The sequence below is a fragment of the Carcharodon carcharias genome, chromosome 9, assembly GCF_017639515.1.
Source record: "Carcharodon carcharias isolate sCarCar2 chromosome 9, sCarCar2.pri, whole genome shotgun sequence".
In the NCBI taxonomy this organism is placed as follows: Eukaryota; Metazoa; Chordata; class Chondrichthyes; order Lamniformes; family Lamnidae; genus Carcharodon; species Carcharodon carcharias.
The window spans coordinates 122,049,578-122,065,282 of NC_054475.1; positions in this window are offsets into that span (position 1 = coordinate 122,049,578).

Below are 15,705 nucleotides of genomic sequence, written 5' to 3' on the forward strand. Positions count from 1 at the left end.
GCGTTTTAGGTGCTCATCTAAATACTTCTTAAATGTTCTGAGGGTTCCTGCCTCTACCACCCCCTCTGGCAATGTGTTCCAGATTCCAACCACCCTCTGGGTGAAAACCTTTTCCTCAAATTCCCTCTAAACCTCCTGCCCCTTACTTTAAATCAATGCCTATTAGTTACTGACACCTCCACTAAGGGGAAAAGTTTCTTCCTATCTACCCTATCTATGACCCTCATAATTTTGTATACCTCTATCAGGTCCCCCCTCAGCCTTCTCTGCTCTAAGGAAAACAACACCAGCCTACCTAGTCCCTCTTCATAGCAGAAATGCTCCAGCCCAGGCAATATCCTGGTGAATCTCCTCTGCACCCTCTCCAGTGCAATCACATCCTTTCTGTACTGTGGTGACCAGAACTGCACACAGTACTCTAGCTGTGGCCTAACTAGCATTTTATATAGTTCCAACATAACCTCCCTGCTCTTATATTCTATGCCTCAGCTAATAAAGACAAGCATCCTATATGCCTTCTTAACCACATTATCTACCTGTGTACTGCCTTCAGGGATCTATGGACATGTACACCAAGATCCCTCTGATCCTCATGCTTCCTAGGGTCCCATCATTCATTGTGTATTCCCTTGCTGTGTTAGTCCTCCCAAAATGCATCAGCTCATACTTCTACAGGATGCACTGCTGTATCTCACTAAAGTTACTTGTACAACACCTCCTTCCCCTGGAATCTCTACCACCGCCTTATCAGGGTAAGTAGGGATTAGCAATGGATGAATAGGTGTGGCTTTACCAGCATTTTCCACATTCCAAGGAAAAGTATTTATCTACTCAATTGGTATCTAAATAAACCAGTGTAAAAGGATGTTTTAAAGATATGAAGTGACAAAGGATGGAATTTTATCATGGTGATGGGGGTGAGTTTGGGATGGAGTAAGTGGGAAAACTCAGAAAATGATGTTAAATTAGGATTCTGATGTGACCCCACCTCAAGGCAAACGTGTCTGTAATAAGTGCCTGCGGCTTGAAAAGTTTCAGCTCAGAGTCATTGAGCTGGGGACCGAGCAACAGACATTGCAAAGTGTCAGGGAGGGGAAAGATACCTGGACACTGCGTACCTGGAAGCAGTCACGCCCCTTCGGATGGTGTCTTCTGATTCGGTCAATGGTCAGGGACAGGAGCGTCTGACTGCGACTGGAGCAGGTGTGGGGACGCAGAAGGTAGAAGTGGAGCAGCCTCAGCCTTTGCAACTGTCCAATAGATCTGAGGTTCTTGCAGCCTGTATAGATGAAAGCAGTAGCCACAGGGTGGATAAGCAAACTGACCATAGCACCATGTTACAGGAAGCCATTCAAATGGAGGGGTCGGGGGGTGGGGGGGGTGGGGGGTGTGGGGGAGGGGGGCAGTTAATAGAAATGTAGTGATAGTTGGGGACAATATATTCAGGGGAATCGACACAGATCTCTGCAGCTAAAAGTGGGAGTCCAGACTGCCTGTCTAGTGCCATGGTTCGGGACATCTACACTAAGGGGAGGTGGGGGCATGGTGGTATTGTCACTGGGCTAGTATTCCAGAGGCCCAGAGTAATGCTCCAGTGACCTGGCTTTAAATCTCATCATGGCAGATGGTGAAATTTAAATCCAGTAAAAATGTGGAATTAAAAGTCTAATGATGACCATGAGTTGATTACCATAATAATCCATAGTGGATTCAAAATTGGCTTAGTTGTAGGAGACAGAGGGTGAAGACAGAAGGCTGCTTTAGTGACTGGAAGCTAGTGTCCAGTGACATACCACAGGGATCTGTGCTGGGTCCCCTATTATTCATCATTTATATAAACGACATGGATGACTATGTGGGGGATAGGATTAGTAAGTTTGCGGATGACACAAAGATTGGCCAGGTGGTTAACAGTGAAGTTGAGTGTCTTGGGCTACAGGAAGATATAGACGGGATGGTCAAATGGGCAGATAAGTGGCAGATGGAATTTAACCCTAAAAAGTGTGAGGTGATACACTTTGGAAGGAGTAATTTGACAAGGAAGTATTCAATGAACGGCATGACACTAGGAAGCTCTGAGGAACAAAGGGACCTTGGCATATGTATCCATAGATCTCTGAAAGTGGAGGGGCATGTTAGTGGGGTGGTGAAAAAGGCATATGGGACACTTGCCTTTATCAGTCGAGGCATAGATTACAAAAATAGAGAGGTCATGTTGGAGTTGTGTAGAACATTGGTGAGGTCACAGCTGGAGTAATGTGTGCAGTTCTGGTCGCCACATTATAGGAAGGATATGATTGCATTGGAGGGGGTGCAGAGGAGTTTCACCAGGATGTTGCCTGGGATAAAGCATTTAAGTTATGAAGAGAGGTTGGATAGACTTGTGTTGTTTTCGTTGGAGCAGAGAAGACTGAGGGGCAACCTGATCAAGGTGTACAAGACTATGATGGGCATGGACAGGGTGGTTAGGGAGCAGCTGTTCCCCTTAGTTGAAGGGTCAGTCATGAGGAGACACAAGTTCAAGGTGAGGGGCAGGAGGTTTGCTGGGGAATGTGAGGAAAAACATTTTTACCCAGAAGCTGGTGACGGTCTGGAATATTCTGCCTGGGAGGGCAGCATCTGGATGAGCACTTGGCATGTCACAACATTCAAGGCTATGGGCCAAGTGCTGGCAAATGGGATTAGGTAGGTAGGTGAGGTGTTTCTCACGTGCCAGTGCAGGCTTGATGGGCTGAAAGGCCTCTTCTACACTTCATGATTCTGTGATTCTGTGATCTGCTCTGGGCTGGAGGGGAACTTGTAGTGGGAGGGGGAGGATCCAGTGGTCATGGTCCATGTAGTACCAACAACATAGGTAGAACTAGGAAAGAGGTTCTCTGAGGGAATATGAGCAGCTTGGGTTTAAATTACAAAGCAGAACCTGAAAGGTAATAATTCTAAGATTACTACCTGCACCATGAGCAAATTAGCATAGGGCAAAACAGATTAGAGAGTTAAATGCATGGCTCAAAGATTGGCATGGAAGAAATAGGCTTCAGTTCATGGGGCATTGGCACCAGTACTGGGGAAAGTGAAAGCTGTACCATTTGGACAGTCTTTATCTGAGACGTGCTGGGATGTGTATTCTGGCAAATCATATAACTAGGACAGTAGAGAGAGCTTTAAGCTAAATAGTAGAGGTTGAGAGGTCAAGTTTGGAAAGATGTGATAAATAAAATGGAGAAGACATGGCAAGAGAGCAAGAGATAAATACGGGAAGTGATGAGCAGTGTGTGACAGGAAGGAACAGAACGTGCAAACCTATGAGTGAACCAGCAGATTTTTTTTTATTCATTTAAGGGATGTGGGCTTCACTGGATGGGCCAGCATTTATTGCCCATTCCTAGTTGTCCTTGAGAAGGTGGTGATGAGTTGCCTTCTTGAACCGCTGCTGTCCATGTGGTGTAGGTACACACACAGTGCAGTTAGGAAGGGAGTTCCAGGATTTTGACCCAGTGACAGTGAAGGAACGGAGATATATTTCCAAGTCAGGATGGTGAGTGACTTGGAGGGAATATTCCAGGTGTTGATGTTCCCATGTATCTGCTGCCCTTGTCCTTCTAGATGATAGTGGCGGTTGGTTTGGAAGGTACTGTCAAAGGAGCCTTGGTGTGTTTCTGCAGTGCATCTTGTAGATGGTACACACTGCTGCCACTATGTGTCAGTGGTGGAGGCAGTGAATGTTTGTCGATGGGGTGCCAATCAAGCTTTGTTCTGGTCAGTGTCAAGATTCTTGAGTGTTGTTGGTGCTGCATTCATCCAGGCAAGGGGAGAGCACACTCCTGACTTGTGCCTTGTAGATTGTGGACAGGCTTTGGAGAATCAGGAGGTGAGTTACTCGTCACAGGATTCCTAGCCTCTGACCTGCTCTTGTAGCCACAGTATTTATATGGCTAGTCCAGTTCAGTTTCTGGTCAATGGTAAATCCCACAATGTTGATAGTGGGGGGATTCAGTGACGGTAATGCCATTGAACATCAAGGGGTGATGGTTAGATTCTCTCTTGTTGGAGATGGTCATTGCCTGGCACTTGTGTGACACAAATATCACTTGTCAGCTCAAGCCTGGATATTGTCCAGATCTTGCTGCATTTGGACATGGACTACTTCATTGCAAATGGTGCTGAACATTGTGCAAGCATCAGCGAACATCTCCACTTCTGACCTTATGATGGAAGGAAGGTCATTGATGAAGCAGCTGATGATGATTGGGCCGAGGACACTACCCTGAGGAATTCCTGCAGTGATGTCCTGGAGCTGAGATGACTGACCTCCAACAGCCACAACCATCTTTCTGCAAGGTATGACTCCAACCAGCGGAGAGTTTTCCACTGAGTCCCATTGACTCCAGTTTTGCTAGGGCTCCTTGAAGCCAAAACTCAGTCAAATACAACCTTGATGTCAAATGCAATCACTCTCACCTCACCTCTGGGGTTCAGATAATGCTAGAGATAACAAAACTAGTGAAAATACAGAACTAAAGGCTCTGTATCTGAACACATGTGGCATTCATAACAAAACAGATGAATTGATAGCACAAATAGAACTCAGTATGCATGATCTGATAGACATTACAGAGACATGGCTGCAGGATGACAAAAACTGGGGCCTGAATATTCAAGAGTACATGACATTTAGGAAGGACAGGAGCTAAGGAAATGTAAAATGATAGCTTTCTTGATTAACAATGGTATTATTACAATAGAGAGAGATGACTTTGGTTCTGGAGATCAAGATGTAGAATCAGTTTGGGGAGAGATGAGAAATAGTAAAGGCAAGAAGTCACTTGTGGGAGTAGGAGCATCTGTTTTCATTATGGAGTATACAAATAACATCCCAGAAATAATTATGAATCGGGAGGTGAATGGAAGGGAGGAACTTAAAAGAATTATGATCACCAGGGAAAGGATACTAAGAAAATCATTAGAACTAAAAGCTGACAAGACCCCAGGTCCTGAGGGTTTTCATCCTGGGGTCTTAAAAGAGGAGTCTGCTGAGATAGTAGATGCATTGGTTTTAATTTTCCAAAATTCTCCAGATTCTGGAAAGGTCCCATCAGATTGGAAAATAGGCGAATGCGACTCCTCTATTCAAGGGAGACAGAAAGTAAGGAACTATAGGCTAGTGAGCTTAACATCTGTCATAGGGATCTGTACATCTGTAATCTATTATTAAGGAGGCTATAGTGTGGCACTTGGAAAATCTCACTGCAATCAGACAGAGGCAACATGGTTTTGCAAAAGGATGTTTGACTAATTTATTGGAGTTCTTTGAGGAAGTTACAAGCAAGGTGGATAAAGTGGAATATGTGGATGTGCTGTATTTAGATTTTCATTTGACAAGGTGCCACATCAAAGGTTACTATGCAAAATAAAAGCTCATGATGTAGGAAGTAACATATTAGCATGGATAGAGGATTGGTTAGCTAACAGGAAACAGAAGAGTAGGTATAAACTGGTCATTTTTGGGTTGGCAAGAAGTGATAAGTTGAGTGCCACAGGGATCAGTGCTGGAGCCTCAACTATTTGCAATTTGTATCAATGACTTGGATGAAGGAACCAAATGTATGATTGTTCAATTCACTGATGACACAAAGGTAGGTAGGAAAGTAAAACAGTCTGCAAAGGGATATGGATAGATTAAGTGAGCGGGCAAACATTTGGCAGGTGGAATATAATATGAGAAAGTGTGAAGTTTTCCACTTTGGCAGGAAGAATAAAAAAACAGCGTATTATTTAAATGGTGAGAGATCGCAAAATTCTGAGTGACAGAGGGATCCTGCTGACCTGGTACATGAATCACAAAATGTTACTATGCAGGTACAGCAAGTGATTAGGAAGGCAAATAGGATATTGTCATTTATTGCAAGGGGGATGGAATGTAAAAGTAGGGACTTTTACTGCAGCTGTAGTGGTAGTGACACCACATCTAGAATATTCTGTGCAACTTTGGTCTCCTCATTTAAAAAAGGATATAAATGTGTTAGAAACAGTTCAGAGAAGGTTCACTCGACTGATACCTGGGATGGGAGTTATCTTATGAGGAAGGGTTGGACAGGCTGAGTTTGTATTCATTGGAATTTTGAAGAATGAGAGGTGATATTATTGAACCATTTAGGATCCTGAGGGGACTTCACAGGGTGGATGCTGAAAGGATGTTTCACCTTGTGGGAGAGACTAGAACTAGGGGACACAGTGTAAAAATAAGGGGCCTCCCATTAAAGATGGAGATGAGAAGTAATTTTTTTCTCTCAGACAGTCATGAGTCTTTGGAACTCTCTCCCCCGGACAGTGGTGGAGGAAGGGTCATTGAATATTTTTAAGGCAGAGATAGATTCTTGACTAACAAGGGAGTTGGGGTGGGCAGAATGTGGAGTTTGAGGCCACAATGAAATCAACTATGATTTTATTGAATGGAGGAGCAGGCTCGAGGTGCCAAATGGTCTACTCCTGCTCCTAATTCCTATATCCATATGTACCCCTTTAGCTAAGGCAGAAAGCCAATGGAAGTACTTAATAAAGCAATTAAGAATGAATGTGGGCACCGGCTCCCTCTTTTCCAACATTGCAGGAATTCCACGCAGTATCTGCCATCCAGCAGATTGGTCAAGGCGAATGCATCATGAGAGAGACTTGCTCAGTGGGGAGTTTTTAATCAGTCATGCTGATCAGCTCTAGCCCTGCCCATTGAGAGGCTGCTATTCGAAGCACTTCACACAGCGAGTGGATGCGGTCTCGCAGGACAAAACTTCCTTTGCCTCGCTCAAAGGCCATAATAATGTCTGCTGTAGGAGATTATTTTTTACGGTTGATGTTGTTGAACAAGATACAATAGTTTACCTTGCATCTAACTAAGGCCTGCTTGTGGGTTTGTAGGTGCTGGGGTGTTGGGAGGGATGTACAAAATTCCTCAGGTGGCCTCCCCACTGGGCTCCTGTCTGCCCCAACCTCTCAGCAATTTTACGGTGGGATGAGCCAGGCTCAGGCCAGCCTGCCCACTTTTATCCCAATTGAGGCCCTTAAGTGGCCAATTAAAGACTACTTAAGGGCTGTTTCCCAACTCAGCCTCAATTTTCAGGCTGGAAGGAGGAGTTCAGGGTCAGAGGGAAAGCCTAGAAAGTGACTGAGGCATTGGGTGGGAAGACTGGGGGTGGGGTGCGCCCATCAACAGTGCTGTCATTCTCACAAGGTCTGGCCCCTGTGCATGCTCCCTGCAGCCCCCAGCCTCTCCACCAACACTCCTTCTGCTCACACCCTCCACCAGACCTCAACATTCCTCCCCACCCTGAACCGCCATATTTACTTGATCCTGGACCCCCAGGACTTAGACTCTGGAGACTGCTTGTAGTCCCAGTCGTGTCCACTGCAGCTTTTGGCACTGCTAGGGCCAGAGAGCTGCCAGCCAATCAGATTGGAGCGTGAAATAGCAGTGGGGCAGTTAGCTTTAGTCATCTTTGCTTTGGCCACAGGCTCTTTGGACAGCACGAAGGGAGACCCTGCCATCCTAAAAATCCTGGCTTATATCTGACTTGGGCCTGGATGTTTGTCACGTTAGAGAGGCTTTCCATCATGGCAAAGATCCCAGAAACAGCCAAAAATTGGAAGTCCCACCCCCAAACCAGGAATTTGTCATCCTTGTGAGTCCTGGACTGGAGTCAGGCCAGGGCTCATGCATACATGATTCACAGAGGCAGCTGGCCATTTAAATCACCAGCTGCCTTCACTGAAATGGGATTTTGGAAGAACAGGAGGATGGAATCTGGATTGTGCAGAGTAGAACAGGTAGGAGGAGGTCTGAACTTGACGAATGAGTTTGGATTACCCCTTTGGAAAGGCAAGATACCCCTTTGGATAGGGTCCCTGATCACCTTTGGGAGAGGTAAGGCCCCCTTTGGGAGAGATTAACTCCCCTTTGGGATTGTTAACAGTTTTTTAAATGATATACTTTTTATGCACAAAATCATTGGAACTGTCGAGCTGCCAAAATGTTGCCCATCTGTTAAAGAGCAGTTGAAGAATTGTCCAGCGGTCAAAGAACTCCCAGCTGTCAAGGAACCATTAAAGAACTCTCCAGCTGTGTCAAGGAACTGTCATGGAGTTTTTCTGCTGTCAAAGCACTGCCCAGCTGTCAAGGAACTGTTAAAGATCTGTCCAGCTGTCAAACCTGTCAAGCTATCCAGGAAGTGTCAAAGCTGTTAACGAACTGTTCAAGGATACTAGATGAGTTGGCATGGAGGGGGTAAGAGCAAAGGGTGGTGGGTGGTGGGCATGGGTTGGCATGAGTTCTCACGAAGTTGGCATTTGGGTTTTGGGATGCATTGGAGGTGTGGGTAGAGCAGCACTAATTTGGCACAGGAGATATAGGGGCCATGGTGTGTGGGTAGAGGGGCACCAAGTTAGCTTAGGGGTATGGAGGCCATGAGGGATGGGCAAGGGGGCATGGGATGGCATAGGGGTTTAGGCCCATGAGTGTTGGGTGGGGGACAAGAGTTGGCATAGTTGGCATGGATGGGGCATAGGAATTGTTTGGGGGTTGATGGGGTGATAGGTGATGGCTGGAGAAATGTTTTTTGTTTTACTATTTTTTAAAATTTAAACATAGTGCCAGTTCACAGAGCCTGCACCCAACCCACCTCTGCACCCGGCAGCCTCTACATTCATTCCAGGGTCACCCACCCCAACCCCTGTTTCAGCCCATCCCCACCATCTAAACATCTGACCTACGAATGGACATTTTTAAATGTCAGGTTCACCGAGCTGGGATATCTCCCAACTCAGTGAGCCTGACCCGGGACAGAAATCTGGGCCTTGGTGTGTAAAATAGAAACGTGTTTAGCTTTCCCAGTGCTGTCATCCCTCATCTCAATAAACAAAATAAATGAAGAAACAAAAGTTTTGCATGAGCATACCCATTTAAGTTGTATGGTTGTCCTTATTTGATTAAATCTGTGGCAGGAATTGCCAAACCATGGCTCATGAACCATGTGTGGCCCTTTTACAGATAAACTGGAGCTCCCCCTACTACAGATAAAGTGGGGCTCCCCCTATTACAGATAAAGTGGGGGTCCCCCTATTACAGATAAAGTGGAGCTCCCTGCTTTATGGATAATGTGGGGCTCCCCCTATTACAGATAAAGTGAGTCTCCCTGCTAATACAGATAAAGTGGGGCTCCCCCTATTACAGATAAAGTGGGGCTCCCTGTTATTACGGATAATGTAGGGCTCCCCCTATTACAGATAAAGAGGGGCTCCCCCTATTACAGATAAAGTGAGGCTCCCTGCTAATTCAGATAAAGTGGGGCTCCCCCTATTACAGATAAAAAAGGGCTCCCCTTATTACAGATAAAGTGGGGCTCCCCGCTATTACAGATAAAGTGGGGCTCCCTGCTATTACAGATAAAGTGAGGCCCCCTGCTAATACAGATAAAGTGGGGCTCCCCCTATTACAGATAAAAAAGGGCTCCCCTTATTACAGATAAAGTGGGGCTCCCCGCTATTACAGATAAAGTGAGGCTCCCTGCTAATACAGATAAAGTGGGGCTCCCTCTATTACAGATAAAAAAGGGCTCCCCTTAGTACAGTTAAAGTGGGGCTCCCCCTATTACAGATAAAGTGAATCCCCCCACTTGTACACGGGAAGGTTTAAATGGGAGTGAGGGTTATGTGGGGCAAGGGAGATGACATGAGAGAGGGTCAGAATAAAAAGGGGGAGAAGAGGAGGCAGCAGGGGAGGGGAGAGGAAGCAGGAGATGGCATGAATGAATGGAGATTTCAATGGAGTCGGGAGCCACAGTGGAGGGGAAGGCAGCACAGGAGAGGGGTAGGGGAGGTGGGGTGATGGAATGGGGGACATGGCATGAGAGGGAAAGAGGGAGCAAAGGGCCTGGGGGGATACTGAGGCTGAGGGGAGATGGCAAGGGAAGAGGGGGAAGGGGAGATGACATAGCTGGGGTAAGTAAGCAGGAACTGCCTGGGGATGGGTGATTTGGGAGAGGGGATGATGGCATGAAAGGAGTGAAGGAACTGGGGTTGCATGGGTAAGAGGGATGGGTGGAAAAGGCAAGGAGCATGGGGATAGGGGTGGTAGAATGGCAGATGGCGACGGCATAGGAAGAAGGGTTGTGATGTGGGTTGAGATAAGGATGAAAGGAATGGGATGAGAGGGATGCTATGGGAAGGATGGAATGACATAGAATGGGGATTTAAAGAAGGGTTGTTGCAATAAAAATATTACTTTCACTGCAAATGTTTTGTGCATCCACTGGTTGACTAATATTTTATTTACAGATTCTTTGAATGTGATGACAGCGACATTATCAATACTGAAGGAGCAATAACATGTATTTATCCATTTACAGGATGTGGGCATTGCAGGCTTAGCCAGGATTTATTGCCCACCCCTAATTGACCTTGAGAGAGTGGTGGTGAGCTGCCTTCTTGAACCGCTGCAGTCCATGTGATGTAGATACCCAGAGTGCAGTTAGGAAGTGAGTTCCAGGATCTTGACCCAGCAACAGGGAAGGAACGGCGATATATTTCCAAGCTAGGATTTGGAGGGGAACTTCCAGGTGGTGGTGTTCCTATGTATCTGCAGTTCTTATCCTTCTAGGTGGTAGAAGTCACAGGTTTGGAAGGTGCTGTTGAAGGAGCCTTAGTGAGTTTTTGCAGTGCATCTTGTAGATGGTACACACTGCTGCCACTGTACGTTAGTGGTAGAGGGAGTGAATGTTTAAGATGGTGGATGGGGTGTCAGTCAAGCAGGCTGCTTTGTCCTGGATGGTGTCAAGCTTCTTGAGTGTTGTTGGAGCTGCATTCATCCAGGCAAGCGGAGAGTATGCCATCTAGAAAATCTAACTGAGCAATGTTAACATGATATTATGTAAACTGCAGCCCTCTACTGACGGCTGATTAGTGTTTATTAATTACATTGGGTGTCTCAATGTGACCTCTCTAAATACTTGCACATGAGGAGAACTATTAAATGAAGAGTGAGTTTGCCAAGTCACTTAGCTGTTCTATTACTTCATCCATTTTAATTGTGCTTTAAGTTTGACAAGAAGCAAGATGGACTGCAATTCCAGAGCTGTAAAAAAGGTCAAACTGTTTTTAAGGATAACTGAATGCGAAATTAGTTCATTTGCTTCATTACAATTTACATATCACAGTGCAGCACAGCAAACTTTAGTACAAGTTCTTTTGCCAAATCGTTTATCAATTTCATTCTTGGAATCTGGAAAAATTTCAACCCAATCCCATTCAGTATGTTACGAGGCTATGCCCTTTATTTTTGAAAATATGATTTTCAACTTTCAACTCACTGGACAGTTTACAATTTGGATTGAGAGAGAGTAAACTGCTTAAAAATGCAAAGCCACATTCCAAGGTGAAGGTGAGAAACAAACAAATCACCCTCAGGGGATTGTGAAGAGAGACACGTTTTCTATAATCCAGGCACCCTTTGAAAACCATAACTGCCAAAGGAAAAGACATTAAAAATGCAAAGTACTGGATATTGAAACAATGGCTGCCACAGACAGACACATCCAAAACCTAACCACTAGAGAGAGATTGCTAGTGACACAGGTAGTATCAAGAAAGTCTTCAGCAGAGGAAACAAACTGAAGACTGCTCTCTCTCCCCCTTTCTCCTTTAGAATAAAAGTGTTGCCTAGCTCGAGAAGCCAACTCTTCCAGAAACCTATCAGTAAACTGAGACCTCATAATAATGGCAACATCCCCTATATCTGAACACATCCAAGCAAGCACTTAACCCAAATCGGCTACAGAATTTTAAAATCTTCACCTCAAGGACAATTAAAGGACACTTAACTGTATATTCTTTTACCTTTTTTTATTGGGCTGTAACTCTCATTTCTGGCATGTGCGTGCATGTGTGTGCGTGTGTGAGAGAGTTTGTGTGGTGTGTGCCTGTGTGTGTGTGTGTGTGTGTGTGTGTGTGTGTCTGTGTGTGTATGGTTTGTGCCTGTGTCTATGTGTCTGTTTGTGTGTGGTTTGTGTGTGTGTGTCTGTGTGTCTGTGTCTGTGTGTGTGTCTGTGTTTATGTGTATGTGTCTGTGTGTATGTGTCTGTGTGTTCTAATGATTACATGAGGGCCTTGCTTGACATCTCATTTTTATTATTTTCCTCAGGGGTTTAGCAGCTAGTAAATTTGTTCTTTCTTTGGTTGGAAACCCTTCTTTGATTGGTTTCTTATTGCTCACAGCTTAAATAGTTAAATACATTGGGCTGTGACTTCTGAGATCCTCAGTGTCGGATTTGGGGGTACTCTAAAGATGTCCCAGGGAACCCCTCTTCAAAGGTAAGGGTTTTCAAGGCAATTGTCCAGAAGTGCAAACTTCCTCTGGGCAATTGCCCTGCTCTGGGAACCATCCGAAAATGCGATTTAAATCACAAACATCAGATGGTTCCGACTGTGTTACACAAGTAGTTACTCAGAAAATGTTAGAAGAATTAAAACTTCTGGGTAACTATTGGCTCCCCTTTCCCAACATGAATCCAACCCCTGCAGTGCCAACCCGCATCCCCCGCCATCCTGACCCACCTCTCCCAGCCCACCCCCCCCGCAGACCTACCCTCACTTCTGAACCCAACCAGACCTCACACCCCCAACCTCTGACATACCCCCTGATGTCCAACCACCCCCCCAACCTGATATGTGACCCCACCCACTACCCCGATGTCTGACTCCACCCAACCTGCCCGATGCTCAACCCCCCTGATGTCTCAACCCCTACCTCCCGATGTCCAACACCCCATCCCCCCTTATGCCTATCTCCCCCACCCCACAATGTCCAAATTCCACCCTGAACCCCATCCGGTCTCTGACCCCACACACCCACAAATCTTATCTACTTACCTTAGAGACTTACCTTCCCCCTGGCCTGTCAATTTCAATGGGTCCTTTAAACTTACCTGGTTTATGGCAGCTAGTGCTGTAAAAAGTGGGCATGACCCCTTCAATTCGACAGTGCTGGACTTTGACGCTGGGCTACGGAGACAGCTGTGCTGCTTGGATCTCACTCGGCCTGAGGTGGAAGGCCGGGCGAGACAAGCATGGAAGAAATTTCCACTAAGTAATTGGGCACAGAGTGGCAATCCAATGCTGATTGCCACTCCAACAAAGTTATGGCCCATTTTGATTTGGAAAAGGCATATATCATGAAAAAGACACTTAAACCGTTGTCACCAACCGAGGAGGCTGAATAGAGGGGAAACAGCTCATCCCTTCTCGCCTGGTCATAACAAGTGTAATAATTCCTTTTACCTCATCAGGAAAGCACAGAAGCTTCTTCCTCAGAGGCGTTCTTTTGGAAGGCTGGATTTTAATGTGCAAAAGCGCATGTGTTTGTGGGGTGGAGGTGGAGGAAGGGCTTTAAAACTGACAAAATTGACAGTGTGAAAACTGCATGTGCTGGAGATCTGAAATAAAAATGGAAAATGCTGGAAATACTCAGCAGGCCTGGCAGTATCTGAGGAGATAGGGACAGGGTTAAAGGCATAAGTGTAACTTCAGTGAGGCTAGGTAGTTCCAGAACCTAAAAACAACAATGAGCAATTACCTCAATGCACTATTTTTGAGCCTCATTTTATTTAGATGTACATGCTTCATTCTACCCCAATGTGCAGACCTCATTACTAAATTCTTAGTGTCGCTGATGCACATATGACAGTTTATTTTTGTGCAGATCTACAGCATGTGGGAGAGCCTCAGAAAATAGTGCATACCCGGAGAATGAATCTTTCCTCAATAGAACCAACACCTGCTTAATTCAGCATTGATTCATGCCAGTTTTGCAAGTGCAGTTTGTGTGTATGTACACAGATTATTGACTAAGCTGTATTGATCATTGGGTAAGGTCCAATGATAAAATGGTTTTTACGTGACCTATGACAATAATTGCACCCTTTTCTTGTCAATTTTCTTGCCTTTCTATTTGATGGCTCTGATTGTTGCTGATCAAGGTTCTTGCCATCAGGAACAGCAGGTACCCACTGTGAGTCACCCCTACCCCCTTTCCTTCAACATTCCTGCCACCCAGCTCCCCTGTACCTCCCACCCAGCCTGCGAATACCTTGCCCATAGCCCCCATCCCGCCCTCACTAACCTGTGGCCTGGCTCCCTCACTGATCCTCGGCCTCTGGTGTGTGCAATGCAGGCAGTTGCTACAGCTGTCCCAATGGCATTAATCCGCTGGTCACAATGATGTTTGAAAGCCCCCATGGGGGTGGGGGCTGGTGACCAGTAGGTGGTGGTGGGATTTCTGCACCGGGTCCTAAATCCTGGGGAAGGCCACTTAAGTGCTGACTGGCAATTAATCCATGAGGCCTTCCTCAAAGGAGGTGACATGCGGCCCTTGCTGGATCTCCATTCAGCAGGCAAAAGCCCGGTTACATGGATAAAGTTCTGTCCAATGATTTTTGTCTAGGTGTGAAACTTGTCCATCTACCAATTCAATGATGTTTCATCAGGTGCTAGGGTTCAAATACTTCTGGGAATCAATGTAACAAGCACCTTTGGTGCTAATGCTCAAATTATGTGATGTTTCGAACTTACCCGTGTTTTAGCAGTCCACTAACACTTAGGCAACGAAACAGCAGAAACAACAATTTTAATGCAGCCACTTCATTATCATTTTATCCCTGGTTTCCTATTCAATTAGTGTCAATGGGTGTGATGCGATGTCAACTCCAGTATCCCAGAGAAATGGTAAATAGTAATAATGTTACTGGACTAGTAATCCAGAAGCCTGGATGAATGTCCTGGACACAGGAGTTCAAATCCCACCACAGTGTCTGGGGGAACTTAAATTCAATTAATGAATAAGTCTGGAATAAAGACCTAGCCACAGCAATGAAGATCATGAAACTACCGAATTATCATAAAAACCCATCTGATTCACTAATGCCCTTTAGGGAAGGAAACCTGTCATCATTACCAAATTTGACCTACATGTGACTCCAGGCCCACAGTAATGTAATGAAATGGCCTAGCAAGCCACTCAGTTATCACAACCACCTTGTGAGGACAATTAGAGGTGGGCAATAAATGCTGGCTTGCCATTGACACCTACATCCTGTGAATGAATAACTCAAACTTTTAAAAATTATGGAAATATACTCATGGTGGATCTCCACTTCAGATTACGAGGGGCTTGATTTTTGCTATCAAGGCAGGTATCTCAAATTGGGAAATTTCCTGGCTTAGCAGACCCATCCTGATACAAAGGATTCCGTCACATGAAATCTTTGCTTCATAGTGATGGGTATGGAACCAAGTCAGGCCAATTGACCCCAGAAGCAGATTGTAGGCAGTCATGGGTGAGGGCGAGTGCCAAAGTGGGCTGTTTAGAAGGCTTGCCTTGGTTCTGTAGGACTTTGTCCCAGTTGCTCTAAAAGCTATTAGGCCCTCTATCCCTCACCCCTCATCCCTCACAACTAGACCATTTCCCATGTCCCTCCCTGCCCTCCATGCCCCCACCATACTAGATCATGCCCCCACCCACCATCATACCACCTCATACCCTAATGCTGCCTCCATGTCACCTCATAATCCATGCCACCACCATGGCACCTTGTGACTCCATACCACCTTAATAGTCGCTCACTCAGTATCTGCTGTGAACAGACTTCAGTAGCAATGTAGAGATGA